The 10,150-nt window shown below is 39.7% G+C and overlaps 1 long non-coding RNA gene across 1 annotated transcript in view; it reads left to right on the top strand.

Moving 5' to 3' along the window:
• LOC139772482 (uncharacterized) overlaps positions 1-10,150 on the top strand; it is a 95,157-nt gene extending 85,007 nt beyond the window's left edge. The window contains exons 3-4 of the long non-coding RNA XR_011718132.1: positions 1,969-2,131; positions 2,593-10,150. This is a non-coding gene — a long non-coding RNA (uncharacterized lncRNA). The remainder of the gene's footprint in view (positions 1-1,968; positions 2,132-2,592) is intronic.

Consider the following 10,150-nt stretch of genomic DNA (forward strand, 5'->3'; position numbering starts at 1 on the left):
CGCGTTACCGATGTAGTTGGATCTATAGTGATCGTACTTGCCGAAGAAGCAAGGAGGAAACGGGGAGCACTAGCTATATCGAAGAGCGTTGCGCGCACAGTTGAAAAACACTCCTAAGGAAACCGAAGAAAGAGACAGAGCTCGAACGAAGGGGGACGCTCGCAATAATTGTGATTTACGATTTGGTCGCTAGCAAAAGTAAAGCGCGGAGAGTTCGTTTGAAACGGTGCAGTGGCGACGTATTTCGCGAGGCAGAAGAACTCGTCGGCGAGACGAGAAGATGAAGAAAAAGGCGACGGGGCACGGCGTGCGAGGGAGGAAGCGAGGAAGCGAGATTGCGGGCTTCCTGCTTTTTGACAAATCGCTGATGGAAAATCCAGCGAACCGTGAGAAACCGCGATATACTAGACCCCCCTCTCGCGTCGATCGGCCTCGTGTATATGTCCCTGTAATAGTCCCAACGGGTGCGAGTCATAATTGGCGTTCTTTTCCGCGACCTTGCGGAACCGATGGCTTAATTAGCAAAGCTCGTAATTATGCCTGGCGACACATGGAAACCAGTTTCTTATCAACATTAAATATACCCAAGATAGTGCTAACTGATATCGACGCGTCTTATGACGATGTGTTAGATCCTAGAATGAAATATTACACGGTCTTTTTCGTTTCCAATATGCATATATCTGCGATATATCGTTTTAAGATTACACGCAGTTAATGTATGGAAGTAGATAAGTCTATGATAACTGGATAAGTCTATAGTGACAAACTACATGTAATATCGAGGGATACGAGTTGAGGAAGGGAAATTTTAGCATATGAAAAGCTTAGTGAAGTATTTCACAATGGCAGTCGGACCCTGGAGTGTCGCGGATCTCAGCGACACTCGTTTATCCCGTCTCATTCTCTCTGTCTTCATCTCGCTCGTGTCGTCAGCTTCGGTTGAGCGTTCACTGGCGGTAGAGGGTAGGACGCAATCAGTGCCCTTGATTTATCGTGGCAATATACATTAAGATACCGACATTAAAACTAGGGGAGTCTCCCATGGATTCCGAGGCTCCATTACCGCTTAGGACAGAGGAGAAGCTGTCGTCACGTTGCATCGAAATGCTCGGGGCGAGATTGAATTCTCAGCTGCACTTGATACGTTCGATATTTTCCTGAAATTAATGGTGATCGGTTATTTGCGCGCGGTCGAATCAGTCTTTCCTCGCTCATGACGCTCATTAGCAATCACGAAAACCGCAGCAATTTATTCACATTGACTGTTGCTAATGACTAGATGCATTATTGATGTTACCGATTATATATAAAAAGAAAATTATAATTTCGAGAATATCAAGAAGCTTTTAATCAATAATTAATAAAATATTAATATTAATAAAAAGGCACACATTCATAAAAGACACTATACATACACACATACACATATACAATATACAGGCACACAAACACATACACCACACATATCGATGTCATCAATGTCACGAGCAAATTATGAACGTCATTAAATCATAATTAATATTACTACTAAGTTTTATATATTTTATGTTACAAAGATATTCTTATTGTTTAATGTTTTTGAATTGTTAACACTTTTATCAAAAAATTATATCAGAAGAAGCTAATTTGTATTATTTTTTCTTTCTGCAATATGCCAAACAAAAATATGAGTCAAACGAATTCGCTGAGAAAGCTGAGAACATTATGAGCTTACGATATAAGTTTCTGAAATTATCAGAGATGTGATCGTGACTTTGGTGAATCGCATCACACAGCTCGCCGTGCTCCCCCTGATACGTGTTCCTCTCGATCTCCCTCATCCCACCTCTTTGAGATGAGGAGACTGAGTATTGAGTGGGCATCGAGGTCTCGAGTTCCTCGAGAACTTTGGGAGGGGTCACGGCGAGCTTGTCCAGTACCCGCCTGCCAATTACGGAACAGAGATCTAACCGTAGTAATGTGTAGTGTTTCCACCATTGTCCGCAGGACCGAGCGGGGCATACAGTCCGGATGCGACGATGGGCTACATGATGGACGGACAGGCCAGCATGATGCACCGACCGCCCGGCGATCCTACCTTTCACAATCAGTACCATTACCCAGAATACTACGGACATCACTTATAAAGGTTTGTTGTGTTACACTGATATTCCGATTATCACTTTCATCAATTCCACATCGGATTACAATGTATGGTCTTTATGAATTAGCCCATATGTTTGTTTCATCTCATTACAATGGCCAAAGCTTCCAAATTCATTTCATTATAATGGAAATTTTTATGGGAAGGAGTTATATATAATCATCTTGTCCAACTTCTACTCTGAAAGTCTGGGGTTGTTTATGACAATTCAGATGTTTTGCTCGATTTGCGACTGTTCTAACACTGAGCATCTCAATTATCTTATTTAATTTATTCAAAAATAGCAGCTAATACAAGCAATCATTTATATATTATATTTATGTGAGAGATCTCAGAGTAAGAAAGAGAGATTTTATAAAGAAAAACACACATTGATAAAGTTATGAATAAAATAGAAATGTTTTACATATTTTAATTTTAATATTGAAATAATGTCTTCGCGTTAGACTGAGGATCGTCAACCTCGGATGTTTCAGGAGTACTCGCAAAGTGGAATGGATGGTGAAACGACGGTTCTAGCGACACGAAAAGCGTGACGGACCTATCGTGCTCCAGTTGGCGTAGATCAGAATCGGAGGACAACGATGAATCGTGACCTCCAGGACGATCACCATGGTAGTCCCGATGATTTCTTGCTACGCCGCACGACGAAATGCGTGGACGTTTGGGTGCTTGGTTAATGAGGAAAAAGACACGAGGGAAAAGAAGGACGAAGGAGCGAAGTGGTTCCCGTCTCCGAGAGAAAGGACAAAGCAGATGAAACGCCGCGAGAGGCCGACGAGAGGAAGATCGTGGAATTGTCGAAGGAAGAAGGACGGAGCGAAGTGGCTGCGGAAGGCGACGCGAGGAAAGAAAGGACACGAAGGGGAATGAAGCCGCGGCTTGGTCTCGAGAGTGACGCGGCCGCGAAGAAATTCATGTGATTGTTCTTTGTACAAATATTGCGGTGTAATATTGTAGTGATTGAAGAATTTAAATGTTAAATTTTAATACGGTCGCGATCGAGATATATTAATGAAATATAAGTGATATATAGGCAATTTTAGCGGGCATGTACATTAAAAAGAAGAGGCAAATACACCCGGTGCTCGCACGGAATATAGAATATGTTCAAGTGCACAGACGACGCAAGAGAGGTACAAGAAAGAGAGTACGAGAGACATACGGAGAAAAAAAAATACGAAGCAGTATATATATATATGTATGTATACATATATATATTATAAATAAATATAAATAGCAAGACACAGAGGATGAAAAGAGAAAGAAAATTATTAGATGGCACGGGAGATGTTTAAAGGTATATAAAAGTAAACGGACGCAAATGCGGCGGAGAATTAGGTCGAATGACATCGACGCGTGTGCCGGACTCGAGCGTCGACCATTCAATTGCATATATATATAGGAAACATTAAAATTTGTACAGTTATTAATTATAAATGAATTTACTAATTAATGGAAAAATATATTATATATATATATATATACATATATATAAATAAATATATATACATATATATATATAGATATATACATATACATAACGGAGAGTAAAAAAAAACGTGTGGCCCCGGTTGTAATATAAGTCGAGCGTTGTAGTTGGACTGGGACGATTATCGTATATTACCGACGCGTACTAGACACAAGAAAATTTCCGCGCAAATCGAGAGAGGAGAGCGGGAGATGCGAGTGGCGCGAGTGAGAGAATACACGAATAAACGTACTGAGGGATTTTAGATATAAATAAAAAAACAGAGATATAGATATCAATGAAAAAGAAAGAAAGAGAGAAAGAGAACGAAAGTGAGAGCGAGAGAGTGAGCGAGAGCGAGAGAGTGAAAGAGTGAGAGAATGAGAGAATGAGAGAGCGAGAGAAGAGAGAAGATTGGCGCTCTTTGTCGTGCATTCGATGACGCAGCAATATCCCTCTGAGAATCCTACCCTCTAAAATCCCAACCCAATCCAACCCCCGCTCCATCGTAAGTGACATACATACACCGACACGTACATACATACATTTATACATTCTCTCAGCTTCGTGAAAAGACACAGGCATATATACAGACACACCCTATACTTGTACACAGAACATACTCTCCCACGATCATAAGAATAATTAAACGGAGGTACACACTGCAGCTTTTATTATAATATATTCTGTATAAATAGTTAATTCAATTGTGTGAAAATAAGATGAGGGAGTGGGCGAAATTCGATTGGGAGAATCGTTCTGCGAACACGCGTTGACTTGCCTTGGTTTTTTTTTTGCTACGGAAAAAGGGAGAGTGAGGAAACAAAGAATCGGACAATGGATCGCGGAAGAACAATTCGTTTTCGTCGTTATTTTCTTCTTTCATTTTCAACGAGATTCTGCGAAAATGTAGATGTCGAAGAAGGTGAGTGCACGCGAAACAAGGAAAGAAAGACAGGGATTGGCCTGACAAACGAATGGCCGATATTGAAAATAATGGAACTTTGCGTACCTATTATGCAACGTTCTGTTACGGCTCGAAAATGCACGCATTTGTATTTAGCTTTTGCAGCGTCAAAGATTCACGTCAGTGAGTCTCTATTTATTATTTCTTTCCCCGTTTCCGTTCGACATTGTCATTTCCGTACAGCGTTGTGCTCAACGACTCTTTGATGATCACGAAAAAAACCCAACTCAAGTAACAGTTATTATTACATAATAGTTTATCGAAATTTTCAAAAAGACTCGTGACCGTGAAAATACGATCTACATCGAATTTATAACTAATAAAAAGTTTTCTCGAATTCTTGAAGAAATGGATCTCGATTAGTTGAAGTGATCAACGGGAATTTGGAACCCTGATAAAACAATATTTTTTATCGCTGAGTAGAGGCTCTGTTGGAAATCCAATCGTGAAGGAAACAGGGCTAATTAAGAGCCATTCGCTGTTTTTGATGCGAAAGATTTATTCAATCATTAATTAGTTCGAACGTTTCGGTCTTTGTTCAGACCATCTTCAGCATATCATAAAATGTGTGGCAAATTAATCGGCGAACAGAAATCATCTTACGAATGACGAGGAATATCTATAAGTCTCCTATGGATTCCCGCCACAAAGGATGGAGATGTTGTTGAATCCTAAATATATCTTATGTAAAATATGTGGGAGTGATAATCTGAGATTAAAATCCCGAAAATAGCAATCCATAATAACTGCATCATAAGAGACATTGTCTACTTTTGTCTTTATAAGAAATTTAACTGAGCAAATTATATTATTTTCAATATTACTCAATCGTAATAAATATTGTAATATCAGAAAATAATAACGAGATTATTCTTGATGACTGAATCGAGAAATGCAGCAGTTCTAATTGTCCAACCGTTGATATATCTTACAGATTACGATGAATTCGAATCGAGAATCCGCATGTCTCTACGTCTTATGTATATGATAGACGATGTGCCTGTTGCTATTATTTGGAATCCATAGGAGACTTATAGATATTCCTCGTCATTCGTAAGATGATTACTTCGTCCATTAATTTGCCACACATTTTATCATATGCTGAAGATGGTCTGAACAAAGACCGAAACGTTCAAACTAATTAATGATTAAATAAATCTTTCGCATCGAGAACGGCGAATGGCTCTTAAGTAGCGATTATTCGTGCGAAAGCAAACGAAAGGTGATCATCGAGATGCTCGTACATATGAGCGTGCTTCTGTAATTACGTCAATATTCCCCGTTTGAAAACAATTATCAGCAAACTCACGTTAGAAAAGTCTTTTCCTTATCATATGTTTTCATCGATGAAGATCCTAGTTATATCATCACGATATCACTTTTCCCATATTTACATGTTCCTTTATGCATCTACATACATTTACTCGTAATCATTGTTACGGCTATTTGCGAATTCGAGCTAAAATTCATCTTTTTGCTTTCGATCTTTGTCGCGCTCTTTATCCTCCCATGCGCTCGTTTTTCGTCGTCGAGTCCAACATTCCGGTATTTTCGTTACTCCGTACAATTCGTCATACGCCTTTGTTAAAATTATTGTCTTTTTTGTCCGATAGCATATTAGTTCCGAATGCGCAATCGAACGAAGGAAGAAATAGAATGCAATCAATTTCCAATGTACATTTATCTCTTCCAATCGCTTGTCCCTCATTCCCCCGTTTACGATTTATATTGGAGGAATCTTTATATTTCTATACAAATCTTACCGCACGCGCGTCCCTGATATACGTAAATACGTTAACGAGCAAACGATGATAGAAAGTAAGGAAAAGAGAGAAACGAACATGCGAATGAGGGAACAGGAGCGAGGGGAAAGAGTGTTTTCGAAGGAAGGGAATGAATTTCCGAGAGAGACCTTTACAACGCGATACGCCAGACAAAGCATGTTTATTAAAAGAAAAAAAAATTTTTTAATGAAATTAAAACGTCGATTATACGTGAGAGAGCGGATTCGCGACGAATAAGGGTACGAAATAATAAAAAAAAAAAACGCCCCTCGTTAACGTCACATGCGTCACGCGAGGACGCGTGTCTCGTTGATCTCTCGACGATCGAGACACGACGCGGTTCGTTCGGAAGGATGGATCATTCGGGGTACCATTCTCTCCGATCGACCGAGCGAAATGAGAGCACGACGAGTAGAGAAGAAGAGGGAGCGAGAAGAAGGTGAAAAAAGAGCGTAAGACAAAAATTTTATCAATATTTTCAATACACTCGCATACACGCAAATCTTGTATAAAAGTTTTAATATTAACACAATTGCTCCTGCCGGGAGCCGAGCGGCGGCGTCGGCAACGCATCGGTGTTCCTCTCACAACATATCCCACTCGAAAAAAATTTATTCAGGAATAATTCCGACGGATAGGATTCCGCGCGAGAGAGAGAGAGGTGCGATTCTCAAGATTGTACGAACCATCCAAATTCTTCCTGCTAAAGAGGGACGTCAGCGTTGTACGGTTGTGCCTCGCGCGATCGGCGTTCTAGTATACTAAACTTAAAAAAAAAAGATAACCCACGTATACCGAAAGACTCAGGTGCGAGAAAAGTCAGTATAGTTATTGTCCTGATTAAATCGGAAGGATTACTCAAATTTCGTAAGTTACATTGTACGTGCGTCGCGCGAACGCACAGGCTCCTCTACGTGAGATGCGCGCCAATCGATCGTACGATCGTCGACCTTTTTCCCCCCCTCCCGCGAAGGGAAGGAAGCGTAGAGAAGGATTCCTTGGCCGTTGAAATCCATCGAGTCCTTCCGACGCGAGTCGCGCGAACTTTCTCGTCGGGGAAATTAATCGCGATCATCATGCGACGGATGAAAACAGTATACGATAAGGCGAACGGAAATTGTATACGCTTTGCGCGTGATTACGTCGCCGAGATTACATGCGCGAGACTGTCGATGAAGATCTCTTAGACCGGTATTCGTAGATCGGTCTTATGTTCAAGATCGTGTACAGCGTCTCGAGATCGTACTTAAGACGATCTTGAATATAAGATTATGAATACCGCTTTTAACATTATTTAATTAATTATATATTTTTTAGTTTATCAATTTTAATTAATTTAAATCAATTTAAATCAATTTTTTATCACTTTACTTAATTCTCGCATGTGCAAGGATCGATTTTAGAATAGCGCGTATAATTTCGGCGCACGCAATCTTCTCAAGACTAAAATTAATATTATATTATTTACTATTTATAATGATAAAGCTATAAATATCTATAGTTATTGAGAACGAGACAATCACACAGGAACTACTAAATCGGTGACGGCCGACCATTTTCTCTGTCGCGCGTAGCGCCAAAGGCAACGGCGTATTTTTATAAATTATATTTGTTGAACGATGTATTGTTTAATTTTGTTGAGACCTGCCTTTGGCTATGCACGACGATATACGTTGAGTTATGCATGCGATCATGTATGAGCAATTAATTTCTCCAACGAAGAGTGACGTTTAACAAAATTATAGTAAAAATATTTACAAAAATATTACACAAATCTTGCAAAATAATTCAAAGTACATGTAATTAAATTTTTGTAATGCTTTTTTGTTAAATTATTTTTTTCTGGTAATTATTAGCGTCACATAATGCGTCAATACAATAGCAAACTCAGTTTGTAAACATTAACGCATTAATATAGATGCACTGAATGCAATATATTGGAATTAATTTGATTAAAACGCAGTTTGATACAGCATACAATGCGCGGAAAAACTCGAAAACCAGAATTAATTTTAGAAGCAGGCAGATACGGACGAAAACCGGTATTCATAGTCAGATCTTATATTTAAGATCGTCTTATAGTCTGGTCAAAGGCAGTCTCAAGACTGCCCATCCAATCAATGAAATGACCGGTATTAGCATCTTAAGATATTACTTAAGACAGTCTTGAAATAAGACCCGACTATGAATACCGGTCAAAGAAGATCGCACGATCGAGAACGCGCGCGGATATCGGCACAATTCGAGCGAAGAACGGAGCGAGCGGACGTCATATTGGCTGTTCGTTTTATAAATGAGTTCACTCGATTGAATCATCGCCTTAAAAATGTATACGAAGTAACAGTAAGGTCTATCTAAATAATAATCATGTTAGAGGGTAAATTGTAACAAAGATTTTATGAGCGGCGACACACGAGCGACGAGAATAATGCGAGAGGACGAGAGTAAATGCGTTATTGCATGCATGTGCGTGTTGTGTGTGTGTGTGTGTGTGTGTGTGTGCCTGTATGTATGTGTATATGTTGAATGTAAATTTTGGAAAATGCGTGCGTGAACAGTAGCAAGCCAAGAGATGAAAACAATGTATAACTATTGTACAATTACGGACGATGGATAGTTAACTGCTACGACGTCGACTATTGCGACGACGATCATAATAATGATGACCAATCGCGCTGTCGCAAAAAAATCATGGTAAATCATTACTATGATCGTAAAAGCGATGCGAATCGATCGCGATAACGGGGGTCTGTGAAGCTGATACAATAGTGACGCATACGACGAAGACACGATGTGTATAATAAGCTAAAATTTTATTATATCAGTATGGAATCAGATTTTTGCAACTGTTTGCGTATTGACGACCTATTGATGCCCTTAAATAAGAGAACGAAAAAAAAAACTGCAAATAAATTAAAGTAAAAAGAATGAAATATATGAATTGTGTTCTGCTTTGTAAATCGTATCGCTCTTCGATATTAACTTACACGCGATTGTGATAGCAAGAGGAGCGAAAAGATGGGATGAAGAGTGTGAGAGAGTGAGAGAGAGAAAGACGAATGAAAGAGGGGGAAAAAAAGGAAAGAAGGAAAGAAGGAGAGAATGAATGAGAGGAACGTGTGCGAGGGAGAGGGTGAGAAAAATGTGATTGCGGTGTAGTTATGTATGGCAGTTGAAAATCCTTTCTACGTGCTTATCGCGAGGAGCGGAGGAGATGTGCTCGTTGCCCGGATTGTACACTCTCGCGTATACGAAACGATAAGGGAAACGTGGAAGAACGAAAACGTGGAGATTCCGCAAGGCGCCGGTCAAAAGTTTAAACGGAGGGATCGAACAGTGGGATACCGCACGTTGATGTAAAGTATTAAGTATTATGGGACTACGTGCATACATGTAATTGTACTAAAGGGCACAAGCCTCTCGAGCCATCACACACACCGAGACATTACGTACACACGCGTATTCACGTGCGTTCAGATTCACGTAACAGCATACACACACACACACACACACACACACGCACACACACAATCATATACATAGCCACACACGTATACGACAAATACAGGTACAAGGTACGCAGAGAAAGAGAGAGATAAAAAAAGAGATCACATTCGATCATTTGTGTACTTGAACTCGATCGATTCGGTTTTATTAAATTTCACGGATCGAACACGTGATGACGATGAAAGGAAGAACGATGTCAAAGGTGGTCTATGTTAGAGAGTGTCCATTGTATAGTGTTTTTTGAAACGTGAGCATTAAATGCTACATCTTGTGTA

This window comes from Temnothorax nylanderi, unplaced genomic scaffold, assembly GCF_030848795.1.
Source record: "Temnothorax nylanderi isolate EJ_2023f unplaced genomic scaffold, tnyl_v1.0 TNYL_tig0050_pilon, whole genome shotgun sequence".
In the NCBI taxonomy this organism is placed as follows: Eukaryota; Metazoa; Arthropoda; class Insecta; order Hymenoptera; family Formicidae; genus Temnothorax; species Temnothorax nylanderi.